The sequence below is a fragment of the Drosophila biarmipes genome, chromosome 2L (assembly GCF_025231255.1).
Source record: "Drosophila biarmipes strain raj3 chromosome 2L, RU_DBia_V1.1, whole genome shotgun sequence".
NCBI classification, from domain to species: domain Eukaryota; kingdom Metazoa; phylum Arthropoda; class Insecta; order Diptera; family Drosophilidae; genus Drosophila; species Drosophila biarmipes.
The window spans coordinates 17,587,043-17,599,330 of NC_066612.1; the positions used below are offsets into that span (position 1 = coordinate 17,587,043).

At 42.6% G+C, this 12,288-nt stretch overlaps 1 long non-coding RNA gene across 1 annotated transcript; it reads right to left on the minus strand.

The window, feature by feature from the left end:
• Positions 1-1,102: 1,102 nt before the first annotated feature.
• On the minus strand, positions 1,103-1,934 carry LOC127010692 (uncharacterized). Its single transcript, XR_007763409.1, has 3 exons — positions 1,857-1,934; positions 1,591-1,806; positions 1,103-1,505 (listed from the first exon to the last, which is right to left on the minus strand). It is a non-coding gene; the product is annotated as an uncharacterized LOC127010692 (long non-coding RNA).
• Between the last annotated feature and the right edge of the window lie 10,354 nt (positions 1,935-12,288).

Genomic DNA, 12,288 nt, shown 5'->3' on the forward strand with positions numbered 1-12,288 from the left:
GACCTAACACGGTAACCGCATTATGTCCCCTATATCCGTGACAGACCACCATGTGAGTGAAACCAAACCCAAACCAGGCGCAAATATTGGAAAAGCTGCCGCACACTAACCATCTATCTATCCTCAACGAGCAGAACATTAATTTCTAATGCCATTAACGAGGATAAATTTATGGGGAAGTGGAGAGGTTGAGGCTATGGCTACACTCGAAATGCATCAACGTAAACAACTGAAATATAATACAAATAATTAAAAATAGCCCAGGGAGAGACAATGGCGCAAATTGTCCGACTGTCAGACATCCCAAGGAAGAAGGTCCAACCCCTGGTCTCTTCTGGGCAAAAACAATTGTGTCAATAGGTTCACCCGCATTCGGAGACAGATAAACACAGAATGATAATGGTCATGAACAGCTGCTGGCAACTGTCAACTGACTCAAATAGGTTGAAAGTATGCAGAAGGTACAGAATATTAGATACCTTTTATGCCCTTTGTATATGCATTACAGATTTTTTGAACGGTATTTTAGTATTTGTTTTTTTTCTGAAAACTATACTACATATTGGTTATTTTGTTTTAAATATTTATAATTAAAAAAAAACTTAACAACAGAATTTCTGTATTTAAAAAAAAACAAATTTTCTAGCTCTTAGATTATTATAATGGTAATATTAAAATTCATTGACTTTTTAATGACCGTAAAATGTGCTTATCCCTACAGGTTTGAGAAAAAACAGGATACGAAAAGATATGGGCGGAACCGAATCCAACAGGCTGCTGCCACTGAGACATGATCAATGAGACACACACATTTCCTAGAGGGAAAAAAGGATGGTATGACAGAGGAAACTGTAAGGTGACACCTACAGCCATCATTTGTTTACACAATATTGGATATTGGATAGGATAAGACCGAGCCCAGGGAAAGGAAATAGGCATTAGCTAGAAATTTGTTAGGCCAAACACGCACTCAAGAAAGGACAACAATGGATGCGAAAGAATAATCGAAGGCGGATGGAAAATTTATGCAGGCGACAAATTTAAAACGCATGTCCTGGGCAAGGAAAAGCCAGAGGGTCTTGTGGTGGCAGTAGGAATAGCAGGGGTAGTGCCGAGCAACATGAGGTAGCAGTCCTTAAACAGATCTATTGTTTATTTATTGTCTGTTGGCCTGTTTGCTTTTCTTTTGTCTGAGGGCCGACCCGTCGGCTCGACCACACGCGTTCATCCAGAAACAATGCGGTTCTATCTGGTCATCCCGGTCACGGCTTAGTTATTCCCTCCTGTTTTGCAGAATCACAGTTAGAAGCGGCTAAGGAGCAGGTGGACTGGGACCAGACGGCTTCATTAGGGGATTGGCTCGTTTTACGGGTATTATTAACGTGAAATTGGCCGACGGTCAATAGGTCTCGGTTTCCCCTTGTTTCGGCTATCGGGAAATTGGGTAACCCGAACTGATGAAGCCGTCCCACGAAGCCACACAAGTAGCACCTGAAACAATTGGCCTAAAACGAAACACACAAAGGAAACAATGGGTAAGACGAGTCATCGAGGGCCGAATGGAGACGTTTCCAGTTTCCAGTTCTATACTCGCATTATCCCCTAATTCCTTTTATAATATCTGCGAACAATTTGCTTTGCAATAGCCAGTAGTTTTCCTAATCCAGTCCCAGCAAAACGAGGAAAGCAAGACATCCTTTCTCGGCCATCCCAAAGCCATAATGCATCCTTATCGCAGACATTCCCAAAACAAAACGCCCGCCATTCGAGGCATGCGTGAAATCTTTGAGGCAGGATAAATACAAACTGGGGGTTCTTGGGGATGAGAGCGTGACACGATTGAAGCTTTAATATACCTTTTAATGATGAAGGGTATTTGAACGTTAATCTGCTAATCTTGACATTATTATCCGAATCAAATTTTGAATATAACCTCTAAGTCCACTTTTTTTTTGACTAGAGGTAAGAAAAGGAATTCACATATAAACCGATGTATAGTTATGAATTAAAGTTTTCTATAAACATTGTATCACTTATTATATGTTGTACTCTAAAGGTTCTTTTAACCCAAACTCAAGCATGCCTCACGCTTCCACCTCTAAGGGAAGCCGACCCATTTCTTGAGTTGGGCATCGCCGGGATTTGAATATATATGTGCTGGGGTCCAAGCACCGCAGCGAATCAATTCTGCTTGTGGGTTTTGTGACATTAATATGACATTTATTTGTCACAAGACCCGCCCGCTTAGGACTGCCCGATAAGCCGGCTCTCGCCTTCTGCGCCATCTATCAACCCTCCTAAATGGGTTGGCCCTGCGACAGACGCATAAATTCTTCGGTCCGCCTGGTTATCAATGGGTTAATAAACGCGGTTATAAAATATGAGTTCATTATGCCTTAGTTATAAATACTTTTCCGAGCCACCGCTTGTTGCACTCCCGGTTCCCAGTTCCCTCCTCCCAGTTGCCACTTCGCATTGCACTGCAGGGGCAATAAATTGGGCCCGGAGATTCGGACTGCCTGCAGTGAATGGGAGACCAGGATTGCGGATGGTTTGGAGAAAGGGGGCGGGCAGGGGGCTCGGTGGGTGGGGGCGTGGCAGCATATGGCACAGCCGGGTCGCTTTTGTCGTACTTGTAATAAGAGATTATATATACTTTATGCGACTCTGGCCCATGGACACGCGTCTCTCGTGTGTCCTTGTGGCCTGTACTTAAGTTGATCCTGCGCCTTCGCTTTTGCGCCTGGCTTTGAGCCATCCGCATGAAGGACACGCGTCCCTCCTCGAGGGTCCTTCAGAGCCGCATTTACAGACAGCAGGAAACGCTTTGTGTGCGTTTCTCACATTCATAGATTGCAATCATAAATCAAACGTTTTGTATAATGAGATTTGCTAATGGGGTAACTAATAGTGGCGGTGTGTCGAGCGGAGGTTGCAACTTTAAGTTTGGGTTGCTCTGGCGCAGGGTTGAAGATTATGATTACTTTTTTTTTATATATAAGACGATTATGTTTGGCAAGCTAAATCTTTTTTTTGAAGCTGATAAATGATTTTTATGGAATGCAATGAATAGATGGTGGTTCAATAATAGAATATGCGAGAAATATTCATATTATTTTTATTTTAAAGAATGCATTTTTGTTGCTTTTTTATTACAGTTTAAATGTAATATAATATAGTAATGTGTGCTGTAAAAGCAACAGGTAGTAATATGTTTTTATGAACCAACATTAACTTTTCTGAACTCCGATAAACTGGACTTTTAAACTTCCATTTTTTCACGAAATTGCTACTAGTTTAAAGGGCAACCCGTGAAATTCATTCGCACACTGCTCCTTCGCCCCGAAACTCTTTCTGTAATTTTCCCCAGCGTTTGCCACTGACATCTGCTTTCAGCTTCACACTTTCGCTGGCTCGGAACATTTCGCATTTAGCAGGAGCCGTTCGTTGTCCTGCCCTCGAGCGTGTTTAACCCAGTCCAACTGCAGCCCATTCCATCTCGTCCGCCGACTCATCACATCGCATCTCTCATCTGCAGTGGCACGTTAGTCGCTTCCGGTCTTCCTGTCCAGCATCCTTTTCCTCGCCCCTTCCCCCTGCGTTCTCACCCCCGAATGTGTTTGTTTGCATTCGCCAAGGGCTTACGCACTGCCCTTTTCGCCAGCGAATCCCCCAGTTTCAGTTCCCAGTTGCCAGCTCGCGCTGCCCATTTGCCCTTTTCACCAATCCGCCCGCAATCAAGCGTTACTTTTGTTTGCTTTTCGGAACTCTGGTCCATTAAGTGCCGTCGAAGGACGTCGCCGCTGGTGACTTTTCGCACTCGATCCGCCGATGCGATGCGACGGTCACGTGTCAGGCTCCGTTCTGTAATTGTATCTTATAGATACAATTACAATTTTTCAATATTTTCGCACAGCGGGCGCCCTGCCGCACGAGCGTGTGCTGGGAGACAGTTTCGTACCGCGCCCTCGTTATAGTTTTGGGGTATGCCTAGTTCTTCAGATTTTATTAAAATGCTAAGCTTTTATATTTTAACTTTTACATTTTTGGTTGGATCGTAATTCACCGATAAAGTTGATTTATATAAATTATTGAAGAATTCAAGGTTTTACAAGATTATTGGTTTTTATGTTGCGCTTATAATATGGAATTTTTGTATATAATAAGAACTCAATAAAATGTCTTTCTGTCTTTCAAATACCTTGCAAAAATATTTATTTCCAATGAAAAAAATTTATAAATATATCCAAAGTTTCCAATAAATACTTTTAAAAGTATTATCCAAAGTATTTGTGTAATACTAAATTTGTTGAACTATTAAGTCAAGGTAAGTGTTTATGTATCTTGGGTATCACGCAAATATTATAACTATTTATTTTCAGATCTGATAGGTTTGGTGGTAAAAGGTATCAATTAGTTCAAACATTCCTCAGAGAGGTCCTTAACGGATCTGTGCTGGTTTCTCTTTGAGGGCGTTATTATTTATTTATAGTGACACTTTATTGCAGTGCCACCGGCAACGGCTGCAGGATATGCACACGCACTCGTCCTCGCACACGGATGTGTGCATCTATATATAGGAACCCGGTCCGAAGCGGGGTCTGGGGACTCAGGACACGGGATACGGGACACAGGACACAGGACACGGGGAGATTGTAATTGCGCATTTGCGGCGTCTTGGAGTCCTCAACGGTCGGCGGAATGTGTTGCATCATTGCCTCGGTGCCCTTAATGTCCTGAATGTCCTGGAGCGACGCGTCGCCTGCTTAATGTTGCGTTGCGCATTGCACGAGTCTGAAAGTCCGAGTCCTCCAGGAGCTGCTTTTGTTTAATTTAATGTGCCCACACAGTTGTCGTGGTCCCGTTGGCATTATCATAATTTTTCAATTTATTAACAAAGTCAAAACAGTTTAGCCGCCGCCGCCGCTCCAGCCCCTCAAGGCTCATTTATTATCTATGTTATGCAGGGACTTGGTCTGCGCTGCCGGGATCCTTGTCCTTGGCTGGGATAAATGTCCTGCGGTGCCGGGCTACAAATGCGCGTTAAAACGGCTTTAATTGTCAGCCATTTCATTTCATTATTTATACTTCCGCTTTGGGATCTAACGCCGTTGGATCGTTACGTGATATCGTAATGGCTGGGGAATTTGGAACTTTTTTCTTATAGGAGGAGTGAAGTTCCCACCACTCCAGCGCTGATTAAGACAAATTCTCAATTTATTTCGAGCATTCAAACCCATAAATGATTCATTTCCTTTCCAACACAGAACTTTAAATAAAATAAACAAAACAAAAAGAAAAGATAAAGGAACGTTTTTTTAGTGGTTACGACTAAAACATACCTATTATAGGATTCCATATGATTTTTTATACTTGCACAAAAGATTATTTTCATTTCCGTTATGGAACTTTAAATAAAATAATGCTTTTTTAAGTATTGCGACTAAATCATACCTATTTTTTTACCGTGTACCTTAAGTTTTTACTTGTTTTTAAATAGAGAATTGAGTAGTAGAATCTCAAATAATACATTTATTATGCACAGATCTTTAGAATCAGAAACAACATTCTAAAAAGTGAACACGTTCTTTCAGTTTTAAATACCTTAAAATGTAACTTAATATTCTAGGTATGTAGGTTCGAAATTTGGATAAGGCTTAATTCCACTAAAACAATATACCCGAAGTCTAGGCCCAAATTCGGCATGGGAATTAAATTAACAAGGCCGCGTTCTCTCCGCGAGGGCCTCTTCAGACAACGGCCTGTCACTGGACTTTATTTAATTGATCAAGAGCAAATGCTTCACTTTAATTGACCCAGAAACCAGCTGAGAGCAGGGCCAAACGAATGAAATGGTTTAAATTCAGGGAAGGGGAGACTGGACCCGAGTGTTGGGAAGAACGTGAAAAAGCACTGTTCGAGGCTTTTTGCCACTTATGAGGCACCCACGTGGGCCCGGGAAAATACGAACTTTAACACTCAAAGTTGCCGACGACTTTTGGGGGCGTGGTGGGGCCAAAAACCGAAATCCAATTTGCAAGTTTCTCAAGTGGCACACACACACGCACTCTGGCCCACTCGCCTCCTTGCCAATAGGTAATAGTGTTTGCTCAGGTATTCTCCCCACCGTACTACCTACCATACTTACCACTCCGAGCTCGGCGAACTCCCTCGAACCCCTTGGAACGCTGACAATCACGCACGATTTCAGGCAAATCTAATTTAAATACGAATACACGTCAGGCCGGCACTTGGATCTAGGGATCCGAGGGGCAGGATCCGAGGGACAACCTTTGATGGCTTCGGCTCCCAACAGCCCCGACCAGAGTTACCAGTTTGCCTTAGTTAGTTAACTGTTTATGAACTGGCAGGGGCATCGGAAGGGGCGTGGCCCGGCACTTTACACTTTTGTGCCAACATAGCAGCTCTTCTAAAGTAATTAAGTGTTTTTCCACATGATGGCTTCATAGACTCCGGCCCCAACCAACCATCCATCCAGCCAGCCCAGAAATCCCCTTAACCGCCCCATTTGCAACTTCTAGCACCGAATACTTTTATAATTGGTTTAAAAACGTGAAAAGAAAGTGTTGGCTGGCTTGATACTTGCAGATAGTAACCCCTCCTAGTTGCACTCCACTTTACTCGAGCCGCTTATAATAAACTTCCAGCTAGAGCAACAAAAGCCTCGACGGCACAGCAGCCAAATCATTAATAAACTATTAAGGTATTTCTTCCCGCCCTGCGAAGTTTTGGGATTCGCCCAGGTTGGGAGGGGCTTCCTCCGGGTTCGAAGCCTGGGGAAAACTTTCGCGGCAGACGTAGGAATTTTGATCTCCAAGCGAAGCCACAAATATCCACATTAAGAATGAAAATCGGGTAGGAGGGCTTTTTGCAGCTTAGCGGAAATTTTGGCTGAAGCTAAGATTAATCAGGAGTTATAGAATTAAGGTAATGCCTTTAGTTGGGGTTACTTTTGAACGAAATTTTCAAGACGGTTATGGCAGAAAATAGTTTTAATGTTTAAATTGATATATTATTGTTATTTTATGTTTAGTACGAAAAACCAAAAAGAAAATGTACATTTTTAATTACTTAAGATTATTATATCAGACACTTTAAAATATGTAACCGATCACTTCCTCAAAAAGGGCTAAACTAAATCACTGACATTTTTAAAAAATTTCTCAAGTAATTCAATCAACACAATCATAACAAGATAGCCTAAAGATTGCAGAGAATCCAAAAACGGACATTTCCTCTTTATCAAGATCCCGAGGAAATACCTCATTGCTTCATTCTGCAGGTGCCACACTCGCATATCTCATTCCGATCACGTTCTCGTCGCTCAACATCGGAGGCTGCCAAGGTCCTACATATATGGACCTTTCGGATCGGAACTTTAGCATTGCAAATTCACCCTACAAAATGGGCATATCTTGCCATGCCAACCATTAACCATTATCACATTTTAGCCTTAATGGATCCAAATGTTTATTTTACAATGCTTAAATATCCCCCATCCGAGTGGGCAACTTGCAGTGGCAGTTGCAGCTAGTTTGCCATACAAAACATTTGTAATCAGGTCCAATTAATCTGGAGACTCGTTTCGCCGTTGCTTCGAGTTTGCCCGCGTCTGCCGGTTGTAGTTGCTGTTAAAAATAATTTCTGTTGACACAAAGATTGAATGCCTCTTGTGGCAGGGAGAATCGCAGACTGGAGGCCATAAGAAGACAAACAACGCGGAGCGATCTGCGATAATTTATGCCTTCGATCACATGAAGACATGAAAAATGTCGCCGCAAGTTGCCCCAGCACTGGGATGACGATCCGAGATCTCCGATCTTGGATCTGCAGCCAGACCATACCAAAACCGAACCGATCCGATCCGATTCGGGGCGATCGATGGCCTTTGCCAAATGCAGCGAACACCAGGGGAAAGGAGGTGTGCAGGATGGGATGGCTGGTTGCCTGCTTTCGGAATTGAGCATAAATTAAGTTGACAAGCGCCCGAGCTGCAAGATGTGGAGGCCCTCGTTCGAGTTCGCTCCCTGCCACATCGAGTGACTGAGTGTCTGTAGTAGTACTCGTAGTTCCACACTCCATTCTGCTTCGAGTGCCCCTTGCTTTGGGAGACTCAGGGTATATCAGACTAGTGGCTATAAGGTATACGGTTTTGATACATCAAGAAGAACTGCAGTTCTTCCTAACAATAATAATGACAACGAGTAATAAGATCTTCCAAAAATAACAAAAATATATAGAAAGTCACTTGGGGATCTTGGGATTTCCTTGCATATGTTGAAGTATGTATTAAAAATACCACTATTGTGGACTAGGAGCCTAATGTCCAATTCCAACTTTCGGGCCAGTTCTTCTTTTCTGAATCGAAGAAGGCGCTGATGGCTAAACCTGGAAAGGAACTATTTGGCATGTTTTGGGGATAGGAAAAAAGGCGCATAAGTGTATTTTAATGGCAGGAAATTACTTTTGAGGGATGAAACTGAATTAAAAGAAAAGCTTAAGATTAACTTTTTGACTTAGAATTTTTGTATTTAGTTTAAAAACATTAAATTTTTACATTGAACTCTCTTGAACTTTTGTAAAATATCAGGGTATCTTACAGTCGACATATCTTGCAATTTCAGAATATCTGCCCTTCTTCTTGGGTGCTTCGCCGCCCCAAAAACGACCAGCGTCAGTTTAATGTGTGGACATAATTTTCCTGTCGCATTCAATATGAGATGCGCGCACACAAAAAACAAACAACAAGCTTGAAAAACTTGCACGTGGATTGCATCTCAGATGCAGGAGTCCGGAGCTGGGAGTCCGGAGAACGGAGAGCCTCAGAGTGTTGCACTCGGGTCCTGATGTCGCCGATAATGGGCATGGCAATGTGCACACGTTACTTGAACATTTGCTGAGTACTTCTCGGGGATCCCGATGTGAGCGATATGAGGGCGATTTGGCTGGGAATGGCGAAGGAGGTGCCATTGGATGATATATCTGGACAATAAATGGGATGGCGACATTTGAATTTACATGATTGCAGTGTTTTCAGGAAAATGTAAGAGAAACAAACATGAACAAAAAAGGGTAGATAATAAACAGTGGTAAATAAAAAATGTAGTATTTATGAAATAAATGTAAACGGTGAGCTGCTCACTGACAAGGTTGTTTTAAACGTATTATTCTCGGTCAACCAACATGATTCAAGTAGACTTTTATGCAATCAATACTTGTCCTGCCTTAACTAATGCAATTTTTCCCTTCCACGCGCTTGATTAAGAAACAATTATCATTTCAACCGAGGTTGATTATTGATCTGAACCCAAGCTAACCTTGTTAGGCTGGATTTCCATACTCGCATTGCTTCATTACTCCTCCCGATGAAGACGACGATGAGGAGGGACTTCACAGCCGATGGGCCCACCCATTGTTCTGCTGAAAGGTTAGTTAATGAAGTCATTTTTAAGTTGCTGCTTCCGTTTAATTGCGGGTCGTGGCTGTCTAACCTTTCCGCTTTCCTCGTCGACTCCTCCGCATGTCAATTGCTGATGAGCTTTTAATAATGTTTTTCCTTTATGCTGCTGCCATTTTTCCTTATGTATCTTTTTGTGCTCTGCGCACTTTCAGTCTTCTTTCGTCGTGCGCCTTTTGCCATCGTAATTCTCTTTTCAGTGCCGACTTGCCGCATAATTCGATTATGGTGCGGCGACTTTCAAGCAGAACGCGGCACATCCACTGCCACATCCGCGTGGCGAACGTTGCTGCGTTGCAATTTAATTAAGTGAAGTGCAGCCGGGCCGGGACGGAGGTGGCAGGTGCCGCGGGGGTGTTGCAAAAAGGCCGCCGCCGATCAGGCGCGATTATCAGCAATTGTCGTACGCCCACACGCCGGTAATGGAGGTTGTTGTGAAGGTGGGATATGGCATGGGCATGGGATAGGGTATATGACGGAGGATATATGTGTGCACCGTGGACGACACGTGCGGCATTTCCCGTTTGAAGCGGGGAAGCCTTAGCCATAGCCTTATTTGGCAACCAACACGCCCACATAATTATCGCTATCGACTCGATTCGACTCCCCTGCACGCGCCGCAACCTGAACCCGGACCCCAACTCTGGCTCTGAACACTCTCACTCTTTTGTCAGTGGATTCAAGAAAATTCATTGTGTAGTTTATCAGTTGTCGGCAAAATGTGTAACAGGCTTCACACTTGTATAAGATTCTTAATATCTAACAACCTTTGCGGGCCTTTGATCTATGTTTTCTGATTCCATGTCTTGCAAACACAACATTTAAAAGTCTCATAGTGAACTATGGGGCTTAGAAAAAAATAATACCTGCGAAAAAAGAATTATTTAATTATAAAATTGTATTTTATTTCAAGTATCTTTGAATTTTGTCCTTTTTTAGAAACAATTATATTTGGGCTATGTTTATGTTTTTATTCTACACTTTTCTACATTAAAAGCCTTATAAATACTAAAATAAAAACTTTTGTTTAAAAAAACTATTGAGGCAGTAAATAAAACCTAAATATAGGTAGTGTAGAGTTTAATTTTAATTTCTAGAGAGACAAAAGTTATGATTATGTGTACAAAAATATATTAACAAGCTATTCAAGCAGTCAAATTCACGTGAAAGGATGTTTAAATGTGTTCCTTTCAATCGAATGCTCTTCAGCTTTCACCAGATAAATGTGTGGCATCCATCAATCCATCCATGGCTCCCGATAGCCACCTCAAATTTTCTTGCATTTTCTGGCTGTGGCTCAGCTTAGCTTTGTCCGTACGGCTTTTGTGTCTGCACAGTTTTATTCAATTGAACTTTCCGTTTACCGACCGCTCTAATTGGATTATCTGTGAGTACAGGACACCACTAGTATCTGGCCGCGCCGCCTGCGCTGCGCTCTAATGGAGTTGTTGTGTTTCTGCTAGACGAAAGCCAACTCAATTATGCGCATTACACATGAGGGGCATGTTTTGGGTGAGAGCGGTGCACTAAATGCTTTGCACTAAATCCATTGATTGAGCAGGCCGATCGAACGAGCGGTAAGTAAGCCCGGGCCACAAAATGCATAAGTTCGACTTTGCCAAATTCACTTTCGAATTTCAGCAATGCGAATTGATTTTATCCGTCAACCACTAACTCAATTGACTTGACCCGAAGTCGTTGTGGGCCTTTTTGCCGCCACTTTGCATTCTCGATTGGGAGCATTGCGATTCGATTCGATTCGACTCGACTGGGCTCTACTGGTCCTGGCCTATTGACATTCCCATTGCGATTTGTTTTCAGCTCACTTGACAGGTAATGGCAGCGCACTGGAACTTCCCTGCCATCCGCTGGAGGTGCACTGCGGGAAAAAAGGCAAGATTCCGTATCTTCTAGGTGTTGGAACAGACTGAAAATGGCCAATATATAAATAATCATTCTTTGCATAGACCAAAGAATATTAATAAGAACCATTGATCTCATAATAAAAATATTATATGATTTAAAATTTTAAACATTTTATTTAGATATTTCTTTTGGTGGTTTTTCTGAAATGTACTTTCCTTTGGTATTGGGGCATCTTTTAAGTTCAAATGAAATGTGACAGGTATACAATTTGCCTAAAGATGGAAATGTATTGAAATTAAAATTTAATTCCTGTCATTCTTCATTAAGATTATATAGAGGGACTTGGGAAATAAGAGATAAATGCTTATTTATTTCGAAAATATCTGATTATGAATCCTAAGTTTTAACTCGCGGGTCTAATTATTGGAATGGAAATTACAACAAACATTTATTATTCGACAGAGCAAGGAACATCATTTCTGTTTAATTGTGGGCCTTGTTCATTAATGTCAATCACAATTTGGTTTTGCATGAGGGCGACTCGCTTGACGAAATGCCTCAATCAAAAGGGCTCAGCTTTTTTTAGAGTGTGCTGGTACCCCTTTGCCCTGTCAACCACTCAACGCTCCTTGGTCTCATTGTCACCGGGAACGTCGGCCGTGACAAATTGCTTTAACATTGATTTAAAGACAAGGCGGTTCGGGGTGTGCCGTTGAAAAAAAGGAGCCCGAGCGGGGCGGCATTTCACACAACTGCCACGAAACGTCAGGCCAGACAACGCCCTAATCCCGGATCCCTAGGAAAAGTCCACGGAGGTGGACCCCACCCCCCGCGATATACACACACATACAGCCGAGATACATCCACACCCCCCGGGGGGCACAGCCATTGAATCGATTTGAATGGGATGCTGGGCAGGACGGGGAGGGCCGGGGACGACCTTG